This window comes from Pimephales promelas, chromosome 16 (genome assembly GCF_988280905.1).
Source record: "Pimephales promelas chromosome 16, fPimPro1.hap1.1, whole genome shotgun sequence".
Classification (NCBI taxonomy): Eukaryota; Metazoa; Chordata; class Actinopteri; order Cypriniformes; family Leuciscidae; genus Pimephales; species Pimephales promelas.
This window is the reverse complement of record NC_142784.1, coordinates 19,988,479-20,008,413: the sequence shown is the minus strand read 5'-3', so window position 1 is coordinate 20,008,413 and position 19,935 is coordinate 19,988,479.

The window sequence follows — 19,935 nt, the reverse complement described above, 5'->3', positions numbered from 1 at the left end:
ATTAAGTTTTTCCAATCTTCTCAAAACTCTGGATTATGATAGAGGGCTGTGAGACTTTGACCTGAGTGCAAAAATGGAGGCTCTAGACCCTTCCAGAGCTGAGATATCGAAATCCAAAATTTCGACCCGAAAAAAAAAACGACAGTGTTACCCCTTTCGTTTTTTTTCGTTTTCGGGCGAAAAATTAAGTTTCTCCAATCTTCTCAAAACTCTGGATTCTGATAGAGGGCCACGAAACTTTGACCTGAGTGCAAAAATGGAGGCTCTAGACCCTTCCAGAGCTGAGATATCAAAATTCAAAATTTCGACCCGAAAAAAAAAACGACAGTGTTACCCCTTTCGTTTTTTTTCGTTTTCGGGCGAAAAATTAAGTTTCTCCAATCTTCTCAAAACTCTGGATTATGATAGAGGGCTGTTAGACTTTGACCTGAGTGCAAAAATGGAGGCTCTACACCCTTCCAGAGCTGAGATATCGAAATTCAAAATTTCGACCTGAAAAAAAAACGACAGTGTTACCACTTTCGTTTTTTTCGTTTTCGGGCGAAAAATTAAGTTTCTCCAATCTTTTCAAAACTCTGGATTCTGATAGAGGGCCACGAAACTTTGACCTTAGTGCAAAAATTGAGGCTCTAGACCCTTCCAGAGCTGAGATATCGAAATTCAAAATTTCGACCCGAAAAAAAAAAACGACAGTGTTACCCCTTTCGTTTTTTTTTTCATTTTCGGGCGAAAAATGAAGTTTCTCCAATCTTCTCAAAACTCTGGATTCTGATAGAGGGCCACGAAACTTTGACCTGAGTGCAAAAATGGAGGCTCTAGACCCTTCCAGAGCTGAGATATCAAAATTCAAAATTTCGACCCGAAAAAAAAAACGACAGTGTTACCCCTTTCGTTTTTTTTCGTTTTCTGGCGAAAAATTAAGTTTCTCCAATCTTCTCAAAACTCTGGATTCTGATAGAGGGCCATGAGACTTTCACCTGAGTGCAAAAATGGAGGCTCTAGACCCTTCCAGAGCTGAGATATCAAAATTAAAAATTTCGACCCGAAAAAAAACGACAGCGTTACCCCTTTCATTTTTTTTCATTTTTGGGCGAAAAATTAAGTTTTTCCAATCTTCTCAAAACTCTGGATTATGATAGAGGGCTGTGAGACTTTGACCTGAGTGCAAAAATGGAGGCTCTAGACCCTTCCAGATTCTAGATATCGAAATTCAAAATTTCGACCTGAAAAAAGAACGACAGTGTTACCCCTTTCGTTTTTTTTCGTTTTCGGGCGAAAAATTAAGTTTCTCCAATCTTCTCAAAACTCTGGATTCTGATAGAGGGCCACGAAACTTTGACCTTAGTGCAAAAATTGAGGCTCTAGACCCTTCCAGAGCTGAGATATCGGAATTCAAAATTTCGACCCGAAAAAAAAAACGACAGTGTTACCCCCTTCGTTTTTTTTCATTTTTGGGCGAAACATTAAGTTTCTCCAATCTTCTTAAAACTCTGGATTCTGATAGAGGGCCACGAAACTTTGACCTTAGTGCAAAAATTGAGGCTCTAGACCCTTCCAGAGCTGAGATATCGAAATTCAAAATTTCGACCCGAAAAAAAAACGACAGTGTTACCCCTTTCGTTTTTTTCCGTTTTTTGGGCGAAAAATTAAGTTTCTCCAATCTTCTCAAAACTCTGGATTATGATAGAGGGCTGTGAGACTTTGACCTGAGTGCAAAAATGGAGGCTCTAAACCCTTCCAGAGCTGAGATATCGAAATTCAAAATTTCGACCCGAAAAAAAAAACGACAGTGTTACCCCTTTCGTTTTTTTTCGTTTTTGGGCGAAAAATTAAGTTTCTCCAATCTTCTCAAAACTCTGGATTCTGATAGAGGGCCACGAAACTTTGACCTGAGTGCAAAAATGGAGGCTCTAGACCCTTCCAGAGTTGAGATATCGAAATTCAAAATTTCGACCCAAAAAAAAAACGACAGTGTTACCCCTTTCGTTTTTTTTCATTTTCGGGCGAAAAATTAAGTTTCTCCAATCTTCTCAAAACTCTGGATTATGATAGAGGGCTGTGAGACTTTGACCTGAGTGCAAAAATGGAGGCTCTAGACCCTTCCAGAGCTGAGATATCGAAATTCAAAATTTCGACCCGAAAAAAAAACGACAGTGTTACCCCTTTCGTTTTTTTCCGTTTTTTGGGCGAAAAATTAAGTTTCTCCAATCTTCTCAAAACTCTGGATTATGATAGAGGGCTGTGAGACTTTGACCTGAGTGCAAAAATGGAGGCTCTAGACCCTTCCAGAGCTGAGATATCGAAATTCAAAATTTCGACCCGAAAAAAAAAAAACGACAGTGTTACCCCTTTCGTTTTTTTTCGTTTTTGGGCGAAAAAATTAAGTTTCTCCGATCTTCTCAAAACTCTGGATTCTGATAGAGGGCCACGAAACTTTGACCTTAGTGCAAAAATTGAGGCTCTAGACCCTTCCAGAGCTGAGATATCGAAATTCAAAATTTCGACCCGAAAAAAAAACGACAGTGTTACCCCTTTAGTTTTTTTTCATTTTTGGGCGAAAAATTAAGTTTCTCCAATCTTCTCAAAACTCTGGATTCTGATAGAGGGCCACGAAACTTTGACCTTAGTGCAAAAATTGAGGCTCTAGACCCTTCCAGAGCTAAGATATCGAAATTCAAAATTTCGACCCAAAAAAAAACGACAGTGTTACCCCTTTCGTTTTTTTCCGTTTTTTGGGCGAAAAATTAAGTTTCTCCAATCTTCTCAAAACTCTGGATTATGATAGAGGGCTGTGAGACTTTGACCTGAGTGCAAAAATGGAGGCTCTAGACCCTTCCAGAGCTGAGATATCGAAATTCAAAATTTCGACCTGAAAAAAAAAACGACAGTGTTACCCCTTTCGTTTTTTTTCGTTTTTGGGCGAAAAATTAAGTTTCTCCAATCTTCTCAAAACTCTTGATTATGATAGAGGGCAGTGAGACTTTGACCTGAGTGCAAAAATGGAGGCTCTAGACCCTTCCAGAGCTGAGATATCGAAATTCAAAATTTCGACCTGAAAAAAAAACGACAGTGTTACCCCTTTCGTTTTTTTTCGTTTTCGGGCGAAAAATTAAGTTTCTCCAATCTTCTCAAAACTCTGGATTATGATAGAGGGCCACGAAACTTTGACCTTAGTGCAAAAATTGAGGCTCTAGACCCTTCCAGAGCTGAGATATCGAAATTCAAAATTTTGACCCGAAAAAAAAACGACAGTGTTACCCCTTTCGTTTTTTTTTCATTTTGGGCGAAAAATTAAGTTTCTCCAATCTTCTCAAAACTCTGGATTATGATAGAGGGCTGTTAGACTTTGACCTGAGTGCAAAAATGGAGGCTCTACACCCTTCCAGAGCTGAGATATCGAAATTCAAAATTTAGACCTGAAAAAAAAAACGACAGTGTTACCCCTTTCGTTTTTTTCATTTTCGGGCGAAAAATTAAGTTTCTCCAATCTTTTCAAAACTCTGGATTCTGATAGAGGGCCACAAAACTTTGACCTTAGTGCAAAAATTGAGGCTCTAGACCCTTCCAGAGCTGAGATATCGAAATTCAAAATTTCGACCCGAAAAAAAAAACGACAGTGTTACCCCTTTCGTTTTTTTTCGTTTTCGGGCGAAAAATTAAGTTTCTCCAATCTTCTCAAAACTCTGGATTCTGATAGAGGGCCACGAAACTTTGACCTGAGTGCAAAAATGGAGGCTCTAGACCCTTCCAGAGCTGAGATATCAAAATTCAAAATTTCGACCTGAAAAAAAAAACGACAGTGTTACCCCTTTCGTTTTTTTTCGTTTTCGGGCGAAAAATTAAGTTTCTCCAATCTTCTCAAAACTCTGGATTATGATAGAGGGCTGTTAGACTTTGACCTGAGTGCAAAAATGGAGGCTCTACACCCTTCCAGAGCTGAGATATCGAAATTCAAAATTTCGACCTGAAAAAAAAACGACAGTGTTACCACTTTCGTTTTTTTCATTTTCGGGCGAAAAATTAAGTTTCTCCAATCTTTTCAAAACTCTGGATTCTGATAGAGGGCCACGAAACTTTGACCTTAGTGCAAAAATTGAGGCTCTAGACCCTTCCAGAGCTGAGATATCGAAATTCAAAATTTCGACCCGAAAAAAAAAAAACGACAGTGTTACCCCTTTCGTTTTTTTTTTCATTTTCGGGCGAAAAATGAAGTTTCTCCAATCTTCTCAAAACTCTGGATTCTGATAGAGGGCCACGAAACTTTGACCTGAGTGCAAAAATGGAGGCTCTAGACCCTTCCAGAGCTGAGATATCAAAATTCAAAATTTCGACCCGAAAAAAAAACGACAGTGTTACCCCTTTCGTTTTTTTTCGTTTTCTGGCGAAAAATTAAGTTTCTCCAATCTTCTCAAAACTCTGGATTCTGATAGAGGGCCATGAGACTTTCACCTGAGTGCAAAAATGGAGGCTCTAGACCCTTCCAGAGCTGAGATATCAAAATTCAAAATTTCGACCCGAAAAAAAAACGACAGCGTTACCCCTTTCATTTTTTTTCATTTTTGGGCGAAAAATTAAGTTTTTCCAATCTTCTCAAAACTCTGGATTATGATAGAGGGCTGTGAGACTTTGACCTGAGTGCAAAAATGGAGGCTCTAGACCCTTCCAGATTCTAGATATCGAAATTCAAAATTTCGACCTGAAAAAAGAACGACAGTGTTACCCCTTTCGTTTTTTTTCGTTTTCGGGCGAAAAATTAAGTTTCTCCAATCTTCTCAAAACTCTGGATTCTGATAGAGGGCCACGAAACTTTGACCTTAGTGCAAAAATTGAGGCTCTAGACCCTTCCAGAGCTGAGATATCGGAATTTAAAATTTCGACCCGAAAAAAAAACGACAGTGTTACCCCTTTCGTTTTTTTTCATTTTTGGGCGAAACATTAAGTTTCTCCAATCTTTTCAAAACTCTGGATTCTGATAGAGGGCCACAAAACTTTGACCTTAGTGCAAAAATTGAGGCTCTAGACCCTTCCAGAGCTGAGATATCGAAATTCAAAATTTCGACCCGAAAAAAAAAAACGACAGTGTTACCCCTTTCGTTTTTTTTCGTTTTCGGGCGAAAAATTAAGTTTCTCCAATCTTCTCAAAACTCTGGATTCTGATAGAGGGCCACGAAACTTTGACCTGAGTGCAAAAATGGAGGCTCTAGACCCTTCCAGAGCTGAGATATCAAAATTCAAAATTTCGACCCGAAAAAAAAAACGACAGTGTTACCCCTTTCGTTTTTTTTCGTTTTCGGGCGAAAAATTAAGTTTCTCCAATCTTCTCAAAACTCTGGATTATGATAGAGGGCTGTTAGACTTTGACCTGAGTGCAAAAATGGAGGCTCTACACCCTTCCAGAGCTGAGATATCGAAATTCAAAATTTCGACCTGAAAAAAAAACGACAGTGTTACCACTTTCGTTTTTTTCATTTTCGGGCGAAAAATTAAGTTTCTCCAATCTTTTCAAAACTCTGGATTCTGATAGAGGGCCACGAAACTTTGACCTTAGTGCAAAAATTGAGGCTCTAGACCCTTCCAGAGCTGAGATATCGAAATTCAAAATTTCGACCCGAAAAAAAAAAACGACAGTGTTACCCCTTTCGTTTTTTTTTTTCATTTTCGGGCGAAAAATGAAGTTTCTCCAATCTTCTCAAAACTCTGGATTCTGATAGAGGGCCACGAAACTTTGACCTGAGTGCAAAAATGGAGGCTCTAGACCCTTCCAGAGCTGAGATATCAAAATTCAAAATTTCGACCCGAAAAAAAAACGACAGTGTTACCCCTTTCGTTTTTTTTCGTTTTCTGGCGAAAAATTAAGTTTCTCCAATCTTCTCAAAACTCTGGATTCTGATAGAGGGCCATGAGACTTTCACCTGAGTGCAAAAATGGAGGCTCTAGACCCTTCCAGAGCTGAGATATCAAAATTCAAAATTTCGACCCGAAAAAAAAACGACAGCGTTACCCCTTTCATTTTTTTTCATTTTTGGGCGAAAAATTAAGTTTTTCCAATCTTCTCAAAACTCTGGATTATGATAGAGGGCTGTGAGACTTTGACCTGAGTGCAAAAATGGAGGCTCTAGACCCTTCCAGATTCTAGATATCGAAAATCAAAATTTCGACCTGAAAAAAGAACGACAGTGTTACCCCTTTCGTTTTTTTTTCGTTTTCGGGCGAAAAATTAAGTTTCTCCAATCTTCTCAAAACTCTGGATTCTGATAGAGGGCCACGAAACTTTGACCTTAGTGCAAAAATTGAGGCTCTAGACCCTTCCAGAGCTGAGATATCGGAATTCAAAATTTCGACCCGAAAAAAAAACGACAGTGTTACCCCTTTCGTTTTTTTTCATTTTTGGGCGAAACATTAAGTTTCTCCAATCTTTTCAAAACTCTGGATTCTGATAGAGGGCCACAAAACTTTGACCTTAGTGCAAAAATTGAGGCTCTAGACCCTTCCAGAGCTGAGATATCGAAATTCAAAATTTCGACCCGAAAAAAAAAAACGACAGTGTTACCCCTTTCGTTTTTTTTCGTTTTCGGGCGAAAAATTAAGTTTCTCCAATCTTCTCAAAACTCTGGATTCTGATAGAGGGCCACGAAACTTTGACCTGAGTGCAAAAATGGAGGCTCTAGACCCTTCCAGAGCTGAGATATCAAAATTCAAAATTTCGACCCGAAAAAAAAAACGACAGTGTTACCCCTTTCGTTTTTTTTCGTTTTCGGGCGAAAAATTAAGTTTCTCCAATCTTCTCAAAACTCTGGATTATGATAGAGGGCTGTTAGACTTTGACCTGAGTGCAAAAATGGAGGCTCTACACCCTTCCAGAGCTGAGATATCGAAATTCAAAATTTCGACCTGAAAAAAAAAACGACAGTGTTACCACTTTCGTTTTTTTCATTTTCGGGCGAAAAATTAAGTTTCTCCAATCTTTTCAAAACTCTGGATTCTGATAGAGGGCCACGAAACTTTGACCTTAGTGCAAAAATTGAGGCTCTAGACCCTTCCAGAGCTGAGATATCGAAATTCAAAATTTCGACCCGAAAAAAAAAACGACAGTGTTACCCCTTTCGTTTTTTTTTCATTTTCGGGCGAAAAATGAAGTTTCTCCAATCTTCTCAAAACTCTGGATTCTGATAGAGGGCCACGAAACTTTGACCTGAGTGCAAAAATGGAGGCTCTAGACCCTTCCAGAGCTGAGATATCAAAATTCAAAATTTCGACCCGAAAAAAAAACGACAGTGTTACCCCTTTCGTTTTTTTTCGTTTTCTGGCGAAAAATTAAGTTTCTCCAATCTTCTCAAAACTCTGGATTCTGATAGAGGGCCATGAGACTTTCACCTGAGTGCAAAAATGGAGGCTCTAGACCCTTCCAGAGCTGAGATATCAAAATTCAAAATTTCGACCCGAAAAAAAAACGACAGCGTTACCCCTTTCATTTTTTTTCATTTTTGGGCGAAAAATTAAGTTTTTCCAATCTTCTCAAAACTCTGGATTATGATAGAGGGCTGTGAGACTTTGACCTGAGTGCAAAAATGGAGGCTCTAGACCCTTCCAGATTCTAGATATCGAAATTCAAAATTTCGACCTGAAAAAAGAACGACAGTGTTACCCCTTTCGTTTTTTTTCGTTTTCGGGCGAAAAATTAAGTTTCTCCAATCTTCTCAAAACTCTGGATTCTGATAGAGGGCCACGAAACTTTGACCTTAGTGCAAAAATTGAGGCTCTAGACCCTTCCAGAGCTGAGATATCGGAATTCAAAATTTCGACCCGAAAAAAAAAACGACAGTTTTACCCCTTTCGTTTTTTTTCATTTTTGGGCGAAACATTAAGTTTCTCCAATCTTCTTAAAACTCTGGATTCTGATAGAGGGCCACGAAACTTTGACCTTAGTGCAAAAATTGAGGCTCTAGACCCTTCCAGAGCTGAGATATCGAAATTCAAAATTTCGACCCGAAAAAAAAACGACAGTGTTACCCCTTTCGTTTTTTTCCGTTTTTTGGGCGAAAAATTAAGTTTCTCCAATCTTCTCAAAACTCTGGATTATGATAGAGGGCTGTGAGACTTTGACCTGAGTGCAAAAATGGAGGCTCTAGACCCTTCCAGAGCTGAGATATCAAAATTCAAAATTTCGACCCGAAAAAAAAAACGACAGTGTTACCCCTTTCGTTTTTTTTCGTTTTTGGGCGAAAAATTAAGTTTCTCCAATCTTCTCAAAACTCTGGATTCTGATAGAGGGCCACGAAACTTTGACCTGAGTGCAAAAATGGAGGCTCTAGACCCTTCCAGAGTTGAGATATCGAAATTCAAAATTTCGACCCAAAAAAAAACGACAGTGTTACCCCTTTCGTTTTTTTTCATTTTCGGGCGAAAAATTAAGTTTCTCCAATCTTCTCAAAACTCTGGATTATGATAGAGGGCTGTGAGACTTTGACCTGAGTGCAAAAATGGAGGCTCTAGACCCTTCCAGAGCTGAGATATCGAAATTCAAAATTTCGACCCCGAAAAAAAAAACGACAGTGTTACCCCTTTCGTTTTTTTTCGTTTTTGGGCGAAAAATTAAGTTTCTCCAATCTTCTCAAAACTCTGGATTCTGATAGAGGGCCACGAAACTTTGACCTTAGTGCAAAAATTGAGGCTCTAGACCCTTCCAGAGCTGAGATATCGAAATTCAAAATTTCGACCCGAAAAAAAAACGACAGTGTTACCCCTTTCGTTTTTTTCCGTTTTTTGGGCGAAAAATTAAGTTTCTCCAATCTTCTCAAAACTCTGGATTATGATAGAGGGCTGTGAGACTTTGACCTGAGTGCAAAAATGGAGGCTCTAGACCCTTCCAGAGCTGAGATATCGAAATTCAAAATTTCGACCCGAAAAAAAAAACGACAGTGTTACCCCTTTCATTTTTTTTCGTTTTTGGGCGAAAAAATTAAGTTTCTCCAATCTTCTCAAAACTCTGGATTCTGATAGAGGGCCACGAAACTTTGACCTTAGTGCAAAAATTGAGGCTCTAGACCCTTCCAGAGCTGAGATATCGAAATTCAAAATTTCGACCCGAAAAAAAAAACGACAGTGTTACCCCTTTAGTTTTTTTTCATTTTTGGGCGAAAAATTAAGTTTCTCCAATCTTCTCAAAACTCTGGATTCTGATAGAGGGCCACGAAACTTTGACCTTAGTGCAAAAATTGAGGCTCTAGACCCTTCCAGAGCTAAGATATCGAAATTCAAAATTTCGACCCGAAAAAAAAACGACAGTGTTACCCCTTTCGTTTTTTTCCGTTTTTTGGGCGAAAAATTAAGTTTCTCCAATCTTCTCAAAACTCTGGATTATGATAGAGGGCTGTGAGACTTTGACCTGAGTGCAAAAATGGAGGCTCTAGACCCTTCCAGAGCTGAGATATCGAAATTCAAAATTTCGACCCGAAAAAAAAAACGACAGTGTTACCCCTTTCGTTTTTTTTCGTTTTTGGGCGAAAAATTAAGTTTCTCCAATCTTCTCAAAACTCTTGATTATGATAGAGGGCAGTGAGACTTTGACCTGAGTGCAAAAATGGAGGCTCTAGACCCTTCCAGAGCTGAGATATCGAAATTCAAAATTTCGACCTGAAAAAAAAACGACAGTGTTACCCCTTTCGTTTTTTTTCGTTTTCGGGCGAAAAATTAAGTTTCTCCAATCTTCTCAAAACTCTGGATTATGATAGAGGGCCACGAAACTTTGACCTTAGTGCAAAAATTGAGGCTCTAGACCCTTCCAGAGCTGAGATATCGAAATTCAAAATTTTGACCCGAAAAAAAAACGACAGTGTTACCCCTTTCGTTTTTTTTCATTTTGGGCGAAAAATTAAGTTTCTCCAATCTTCTCAAAACTCTGGATTCTGATAGAGGGCCACGAAACTTTGACCTTAGTGCAAAAATTGAGGCTCTAGACCCTTCCAGAGCTAAGATATCGAAATTCAAAATTTCGACCAGAAAAAAAAACGACAGTGTTACCCCTTTCGTTTTTTTCCGTTTTTTGGGCGAAAAATTAAGTTTCTCCAATCTTCTCAAAACTCTGGATTATGATAGAGGGCTGTGAGACTTTGACCTGAGTGCAAAAATGGAGGCTCTAGACCCTTCCAGAGCTGAGATATCGAAATTCAAAATTTCGACCCGAAAAAAAAAACGACAGTGTTACCCCTTTCGTTTTTTTTCGTTTTTGGGCGAAAAATTAAGTTTCTCCAATCTTCTCAAAACTCTGGATTATGATAGAGGGCTGTGAGACTTTGACCTGAGTGCAAAAATGGAGGCTCTAGACCCTTCCAGAGCTGAGATATCAAAATTCAAAATTTCGACCCGAAAAAAAAACGACAGTGTTACCCCTTTCGTTTTTTTCATTTTTGGGCGAAAAATTAAGTTTCTCCAATCTTCTCAAAACTCTGGATTATGATAGAGGGCCACGAAACTTTGACCTTAGTGCAAAAATTGAGGCTCTAGACCCTTCCAGAGCTGAGATATCGAAATTCAAAATTTTGACCCGAAAAAAAAAACGACAGTGTTACCCCTTTCGTTTTTTTTCATTTTGGGCGAAAAATTAAGTTTCTCCAATCTTCTCAAAACTCTGGATTCTGATAGAGGGCCACGAAACTTTGACCTTAGTGCAAAAATGGAGGCTCTAGACCCTTCCAGAGCTGAGATATCAAAATTCAAAATTTCGACCCGAAAAAAAAACGACAGTGTTACCCCTTTCGTTTTTTTCATTTTTGGGCGAAAAATTAAGTTTCTCCAATCTTCTCAAAACTCTGGATTCTGATAGAGGGCTGTGAGACTTTGACCTGAGTGCAAAAATGGAGGCTCTAGACCCTTCCAGAGCTGAGATATCAAAATTCAAAATTTCGACCCGAAAAAAAAAACGACAGTGTTACCCCTTTCGTTTTTTTCCGTTTTTTGGGCGAAAAATTAAGTTTCTCCAATCTTCTCAAAACTCTGGATTATGATAGAGGGCTGTGAGACTTTGACCTGAGTGCAAAAATGGAGGCTCTAGACCCTTCCAGAGCTGAGATATCGAAATTCAAAATTTCGACCCGAAAAAAAAACGACAGTGTTACCCCTTTCGTTTTTTTCATTTTTGGGCGAAAAATTAAGTTTCTCCAATCTTCTCAAAACTCTGGATTATGATAGAGGGCCACGAAACTTTGACCTTAGTGCAAAAATTGAGGCTCTAGACCCTTCCAGAGCTGAGATATCGAAATTCAAAATTTTGACCCGAAAAAAAAACGACAGTGTTACCCCTTTCGTTTTTTTTCATTTTGGGCGAAAAATTAAGTTTCTCCAATCTTCTCAAAACTCTGGATTCTGATAGAGGGCCACGAAACTTTGACCTTAGTGCAAAAATGGAGGCTCTAGACCCTTCCAGAGCTGAGATATCAAAATTCAAAATTTCGACCCGAAAAAAAAACGACAGTGTTACCCCTTTCGTTTTTTTCATTTTTGGGCGAAAAATTAAGTTTCTCCAATCTTCTCAAAACTCTGGATTCTGATAGAGGGCTGTGAGACTTTGACCTGAGTGCAAAAATGGAGGCTCTAGACCCTTCCAGAGCTGAGATATCAAAATTCAAAATTTCGACCCGAAAAAAAAAACGACAGTGTTACCCCTTTCGTTTTTTTTCGTTTTCGGGCGAAAAATTAAGTTTCTCCAATCTTCTCAAAACTCTGGATTATGATAGAGGGCTGTGAGACTTTGACATGAGTGCAAAAATGGAGGCTCTACACCCTTCCAGAGCTGAGATATCGAAATTCAAAATTTCGACCTGAAAAAAAAACGACAGTGTTACCCCTTTCGTTTTTTTCATTTTTGGGCGAAAAATTAAGTTTCTCCAATCTTCTCAAAACTCTGGATTCTGATAGAGGGCCACGAAACTTTGACCTTAGTGCAAAAATTGAGGCTCTAGACCCTTCCAGAGCTAAGATATCGAAATTCAAAATTTCGACCAGAAAAAAAAACGACAGTGTTACCCCTTTCGTTTTTTTCCGTTTTTTGGGCGAAAAATTAAGTTTCTCCAATCTTCTCAAAACTCTGGATTATGATAGAGGGCTGTGAGACTTTGACCTGAGTGCAAAAATGGAGGCTCTAGACCCTTCCAGAGCTGAGATATCGAAATTCAAAATTTCGACCCGAAAAAAAAAAACGACAGTGTTACCCCTTTCGTTTTTTTTCGTTTTTGGGCGAAAAATTAAGTTTCTCCAATCTTCTCAAAACTCTGGATTATGATAGAGGGCTGTGAGACTTTGACCTGAGTGCAAAAATGGAGGCTCTAGACCCTTCCAGAGCTGAGATATCAAAATTCAAAATTTCGACCCGAAAAAAAAACGACAGTGTTACCCCTTTCGTTTTTTTCATTTTTGGGCGAAAAATTAAGTTTCTCCAATCTTCTCAAAACTCTGGATTCTGATAGAGGGCTGTGAGACTTTGACCTGAGTGCAAAAATGGAGGCTCTAGACCCTTCCAGAGCTGAGATATCAAAATTCAAAATTTCGACCCGAAAAAAAAAACGACAGTGTTACCCCTTTCGTTTTTTTTCGTTTTCGGGCGAAAAATTAAGTTTCTCCAATCTTCTCAAAACTCTGGATTATGATAGAGGGCTGTGAGACTTTGACCTGAGTGCAAAAATGGAGGCTCTACACCCTTCCAGAGCTGAGATATCGAAATTCAAAATTTCGACCTGAAAAAAAAAACGACAGTGTTACCCCTTTCGTTTTTTTCATTTTTGGGCGAAAAATTAAGTTTCTCCAATCTTCTCAAAACTCTGGATTCTGATAGAGGGCTGTGAGACTTTGACCTGAGTGCAAAAATGGAGGCTCTAGACCCTTCCAGAGTTGAGATATCGAAATTCAAAATTTCGACCCCAAAAAAAAACGACAGTGTTACCCCTTTCGTTTTTTTTCATTTTCGGGCGAAAAATTAAGTTTCTCCAATCTTCTCAAAACTCTGGATTATGATAGAGGGCTGTGAGACTTTGACCTGAGTGCAAAAATGGAGGCTCTAGGCCCTTCCAGAGCTGAGATATCAAAATTCAAAATTTCGACCCGAAAAAAAAACGACAGTGTTACCCCTTTCGTTTTTTTTCATTTTCGGGCGAAAAATTAAGTTTCTCCAATCTTCTCAAAACTCTGGATTCTGATAGAGGGCCACGAAACTTTGACCTGAGTGCAAAAATGGAGGCTCTAGACCCTTCCAGAGCTGAGATATCAAAATTCAAAATTTCGACCCGAAAAAAAAACGACAGTGTTACCCCTTTCGTTTTTTTTCGTTTTCTGGCGAAAAATTAAGTTTCTCCAATCTTCTCAAAACTCTGGATTATGATAGAGGGCTGTGAGACTTTGACCTGAGTGCAAAAATGGAGGCTCTAGACCCTTCCAGAGCTGAGATATCGAAATTCAAAATTTCGACCCGAAAAAAAAAACGACAGTGTTACCCCTTTCGTTTTTTTTTCGTTTTTGGGCGAAAAATTAAGTTTCTCCAATCTTCTCAAAACTCTGGATTATGATAGAGGGCAGTGAGACTTTGACCTGAGTGCAAAAATGGAGGCTCTAGACCCTTCCAGAGCTGAGATATCGAAATTCAAAATTTCGACCTGAAAAAAAAACGACAGTGTTACCCCTTTCGTTTTTTTTCGTTTTCGGGCGAAAAATTAAGTTTCTCCAATCTTCTCAAAACTCTGGATTACGATAGAGGGCCACGAAACTTTGACCTTAGTGCAAAAATTGAGGCTCTAGACCCTTCCAGAGCTGAGATATCGGAATTCAAAATTTCGACCCGAAAAAAAAAACGACAGTGTTACCCCTTTCGTTTTTTTTCATTTTTGGGCGAAAAATTACATTTCTCCAATCTTCTCAAAACTCTGGATTCTGATAGAGGGCCACGAAACTTTGACCTGAGTGCAAAAATGGAGGCTCTAGACCCTTCCAGAGCTGAGATATCGAAATTCAAAATTTCGACCTGAAAAAAAAAACGACAGTGTTACCCCTTTCGTTTTTTTTCGTTTTCGGGCGAAAAATTAAGTTTCTCCAATCTTCTCAAAACTCTGGATTCTGATAGAGGGCCACGAAACTTTGACCTTAGTGCAAAAATTGAGGCTCTAGACCCTTCCAGAGCTGAGATATCGAAATTCAAAATTTTGACCCGAAAAAAAAACGACAGTGTTACCCCTTTCGTTTTTTTTCATTTTGGGCGAAAAATTAAGTTTCTCCAATCTTCTCAAAACTCTGGATTCTGATAGAGGGCCACGAAACTTTGACCTTAGTGCAAAAATTGAGGCTCTAGATCCTTCCAGAGCTAAGATATCGAAATTCAAAATTTCGACCAGAAAAAAAAACGACAGTGTTACCCCTTTCGTTTTTTTCCGTTTTTTGGGCGAAAAATTAAGTTTCTCCAATCTTCTCAAAACTCTGGATTATGATAGAGGGCTGTGAGACTTTGACCTGAGTGCAAAAATGGAGGCTCTAGACCCTTCCAGAGCTGAGATATCGAAATTCAAAATTTCGACCCGAAAAAAAAAAACGACAGTGTTACCCCTTTCGTTTTTTTTCGTTTTTGGGCGAAAAATTAAGTTTCTCCAATCTTCTCAAAACTCTGGATTATGATAGAGGGCTGTGAGACTTTGACCTGAGTGCAAAAATGGAGGCTCTAGACCCTTCCAGAGCTGAGATATCAAAATTCAAAATTTCGACCCGAAAAAAAAACGACAGTGTTACCCCTTTCGTTTTTTTCATTTTTGGGCGAAAAATTAAGTTTCTCCAATCTTCTCAAAACTCTGGATTCCGATAGAGGGCTGTGAGACTTTGACCTGAGTGCAAAAATGGAGGCTCTAGACCCTTTCAGAGCTGAGATATCAAAATTCAAAATTTCGACCCGAAAAAAAAAACGACAGTGTTACCCCTTTCGTTTTTTTTCGTTTTCGGGCGAAAAATTAAGTTTCTCCAATCTTCTCAAAACTCTGGATTATGATAGAGGGCTGTGAGACTTTGACCTGAGTGCAAAAATGGAGGCTCTACACCCTTCCAGAGCTGAGATATCGAAATTCAAAATTTCGACCTGAAAAAAAAAACGACAGTGTTACCCCTTTCGTTTTTTTCATTTTTGGGCGAAAAATTAAGTTTCTCCAATCTTCTCAAAACTCTGGATTCTGATAGAGGGCTGTGAGACTTTGACCTGAGTGCAAAAATGGAGGCTCTAGACCCTTCCAGAGTTGAGATATCGAAATTCAAAATTTCGACCCGAAAAAAAAACGACAGTGTTACCCCTTTCGTTTTTTTTTCGTTTTCTGGCGAAAAATTAAGTTTCTCCAATCTTCTCAAAACTCTGGATTATGATAGAGGGCTGTGAGACTTTGACCTGAGTGCAAAAATGGAGGCTCTAGACCCTTCCAGAGCTGAGATATCGAAATTCAAAATTTCGACCCGAAAAAAAAAACGACAGTTTTACCCCTTTCGTTTTTTTTTCGTTTTTGGGCGAAAAATTAAGTTTCTCCAATCTTCTCAAAACTCTGGATTATGATAGAGGGCAGTGAGACTTTGACCTGAGTGCAAAAATGGAGGCTCTAGACCCTTCCAGAGCTGAGATATCGAAATTCAAAATTTCGACCTGAAAAAAAAACGACAGTGTTACCCCTTTCGTTTTTTTTCGTTTTCGGGCGAAAAATTAAGTTTCTCCAATCTTCTCAAAACTCTGGATTACGATAGAGGGCCACGAAACTTTGACCTTAGTGCAAAAATTGAGGCTCTAGACCCTTCCAGAGCTGAGATATCGGAATTCAAAATTTCGACCCGAAAAAAAAAACGACAGTGTTACCCCTTTCGTTTTTTTTCATTTTTGGGCGAAAAATTACATTTCTCCAATCTTCTCAAAACTCTGGATTCTGATAGAGGGCCACGAAACTTTGACCTGAGTGCAAAAATGGAGGCTCTAGACCCTTCCAGAGCTGAGATATCGAAATTCAAAATTTCGACCTGAAAAAAAAAACGACAGTGTTACCCCTTTCGTTTTTTTTCGTTTTCGGGCGAAAAATTAAGTTTCTCCAATCTTCTCAAAACTCTGGATTCTGATAGAGGGCCACGAAACTTTGACCTTAGTGCAAAAATTGAGGCTCTAGACCCTTCCAGAGCTGAGATATCGAAATTCAAAATTTTGACCCGAAAAAAAAACGACAGTGTTACCCCTTTCGTTTTTTTTCATTTTGGGCGAAAAATTAAGTTTCTCCAATCTTCTCAAAACTCTGGATTCTGATAGAGGGCCACGAAACTTTGACCTTAGTGCAAAAATTGAGGCTCTAGACCCTTCCAGAGCTAAGATATCGAAATGCAAAATTTCGACCAGAAAAAAAAACGACAGTGTTACCCCTTTCGTTTTTTTCCGTTTTTTGGGCGAAAAATTAAGTTTCTCCAATCTTCTCAAAACTCTGGATTATGATAGAGGGCTGTGAGACTTTGACCTGAGTGCAAAAATGGAGGCTCTAGACCCTTCCAGAGCTGAGATATCGAAATTCAAAATTTCGACCCGAAAAAAAAAAACGACAGTGTTACCCCTTTCGTTTTTTTTCGTTTTTGGGCGAAAAATTAAGTTTCTCCAATCTTCTCAAAACTCTGGATTATGATAAAGGGCTGTGAGACTTTGACCTGAGTGCAAAAATGGAGGCTCTAGACCCTTCCAGAGCTGACATATCAAAATTCAAAATTTCGACCCGAAAAAAAAACGACAGTGTTACCCCTTTCGTTTTTTTTCGTTTTCGGGCGAAAAATTAAGTTTCTCCAATCTTCTCAAAACTCTGGATTATGATAGAGGGCTGTGAGACTTTGACCTGAGTGCAAAAATGGAGGCTCTACACCCTTCCAGAGCTGAGATATCGAAATTCAAAATTTCGACCTGAAAAAAAAACGACAGTGTTACCCCTTTCGTTTTTTTCATTTTTGGGCGAAAAATTAAGTTTCTCCAATCTTCTCAAAACTCTGGATTCTGATAGAGGGCTGTGAGACTTTGACCTGAGTGCAAAAATGGAGGCTCTAGACCCTTCCAGAGTTGAGATATCGAAATTCAAAATTTCGACCCGAAAAAAAAACGACAGTGCTACCCCTTTCGTTTTTTTTTCGTTTTCTGGCGAAAAATTAAGTTTCTCCAATCTTCTCAAAACTCTGGATTATGATAGAGGGCTGTGAGACTTTGACCTGAGTGCAAAAATGGAGGCTCTAGACCCTTCCAGAGCTGAGATATCAAAATTCAAAATTTCGACCCGAAAAAAAAACGACAGTGTTACCCCTTTCGTTTTTTTTCATTTTCAGGCGAAAAATTAAGTTTTACCAATCTTCTCAAAACTCTGGATTATGATAGAGGGCTGTGAGACTTTGACCTGAGTGCAAAAATGGAGGCTCTAGACCCTTCCAGAGCTGAGATATCGAAATTCAAAATTTCGACCCGAAAAAAAAAACGACAGTGTTACCCCTTTCGTTTTTTTTCGTTTTCGGGCGAAAAATTAAGTTTCTCCAATCTTCTCAAAACTCTGGATTCTGATAGAGGGCCACGAAACTTTGACCTGAGTGCAAAAATGGAGGCTCTAGACCCTTCCAGAGCTGAGATATCAAAATTCAAAATTTCGACCCGAAAAAAAAAACGACAGTGTTACCCCTTTCGTTTTTTTTCTTTTTTGGGCGAAAAATTAAGTTTCTCCAATTTTCTCAAAACTCTGGATTATGATAGAGGGCTGTTAGACTTTGACCTGAGTGCAAAAATGGAGGCTCTACACCCTTCCAGAGCTGAGATATCGAAATTCAAAATTTCGACCTGAAAAAAAAAAACGACAGTGTTACCCCTTTCGTTTTTTTCATTTTCGGGCGAAAAATTAAGTTTCTCCAATCTTTTCAAAACTCTGGATTCTGATAGAGGGCCACAAAACTTTGACCTTAGTGCAAAAATTGAGGCTCTAGACCCTTCCAGAGCTGAGATATCGAAATTCAAAATTTCGACCCGAAAAAAAAAAACGACAGTGTTACCCCTTTCGTTTTTTTTTTTCATTTTCGGGCGAAAAATTAAGTTTCTCCAATCTTCTCAAAACTCTGGATTCTGATAGAGGGCCACGAAACTTTGACCTGAGTGCAAAAATGGAGGCTCTAGACCCTTCCAGAGCTGAGATATCAAAATTCAAAATTTCGACCCGAAAAAAAAACGACAGTGTTACCCCTTTCGTTTTTTTTCGTTTTCTGGCGAAAAATTAAGTTTCTCCAATCTTCTCAAAACTCTGGATTATGATAGAGGGCTGTGAGACTTTGATCTGAGTGCAAAAATGGAGGCTCTACACCCTTCCAGAGCTGAGATATCGAAATTCAAAATTTCGACCTGAAAAAAAAACGACAGTGTTACCCCTTTCGTTTTTTTCATTTTCGGGCGAAAAATTAAGTTTCTCCAATCTTTTCAAAACTCTGGATTCTGATAGAGGGCCACGAAACTTTGACCTTAGTGCAAAAATTGAGGCTCTAGACCCTTCCAGAGCTGAGATATCAAAATTCAAAATTTCGACCCGAAAAAAAAACGACAGTGTTACCCCTTTCGTTTTTTTTCATTTTTGGGCGAAAAATTAAGTTTCTCCAATCTTCTTAAAACTCTGGATTATGATAGAGGGCTGTGAGACTTTGACCTGAGTGCAAAAATGGAGGCTCTAGACCCTTCCAGATTCTAGATATCGAAATTCAAAATTTCGACCTGAAAAAAAAACGACAGTGTTACCCCTTTCGTTTTTTTTCGTTTTCGGGCGAAAAATTAAGTTTCTCCAATCTTCTCAAAACTCTGGATTATGATAGAGGGCTGTGAGACTTTGACCTGAGTGCAAAAATGGAGGCTCTAGACCCTTCCAGAGCTGAGATATCGAAATTCAAAATTTCGACCCGAAAAAAAAAACGACAGTGTTACCCCTTTCGTTTTTTTTCGTTTTTGGGCAAAAAATTAAGTTTCTCCAATCTTCTCAAAACTCTGGATTCTGATAGAGGGCCACGAAACTTTGACCTTAGTGCAAAAATTGAGGCTCTAGACCCTTCCAGAGCTGAGATATCGAAATTCAAAATTTCTACCCGAAAAAAAAACGACAGTGTTACCCCTTTCGTTTTTTTCCGTTTTTTGGGCGAAAAATTAAGTTTCTCCAATCTTCTCAAAACTCTGGATTATGATAGAGGGCTGTGAGACTTTGACCTGAGTGCAAAAATGGAGGCTCTAGACCCTTCCAGAGCTGAGATATCGAAATTCAAAATTTCGACCAGAAAAAAAAAACACGACAGTGTTACCCCTTTCGTTTTTTTTCGTTTTTGGGCGAAAAATTAAGTTTCTCCAATCTTCTCAAAACTCTGGATTCTGATAGAGGGCCACGAAACTTTGACCTTAGTGCAAAAATTGAGGCTCTAGACCCTTCCAGAGCTGAGATATCGAAATTCAAAATTTCGACCCGAAAAAAAAACGACAGTGTTACCCCTTTCGTTTTTTTTTTCGTTTTTGGGCGAAAAATTAAGTTTCTCCAATCTTCTCAAAACTCTGGATTCTGATAGAGGGCCACGAAACTTTGACCTGAGTGCAAAAATGGAGGCTCTAGACCCTTCCAGAGTTGAGATATCGAAATTCAAAATTTCGACCCAAAAAAAAAACGACAGTGTTACCCCTTTCGTTTTTTTTCATTTTCGGGCGAAAAATTAAGTTTCTCCAATCTTCTCAAAACTCTGGATTATGATAGAGGGCTGTGAGACTTTGACCTGAGTGCAAAAATGGAGGCTCTAGACCCTTCCAGAGCTGAGATATCGAAATTCAAAATTTCGACCCGAAAAAAAAAACGACAGTGTTACCCCTTTCGTTTTTTTTCGTTTTTGGGCGAAAAATTAAGTTTCTCCAATCTTCTCAAA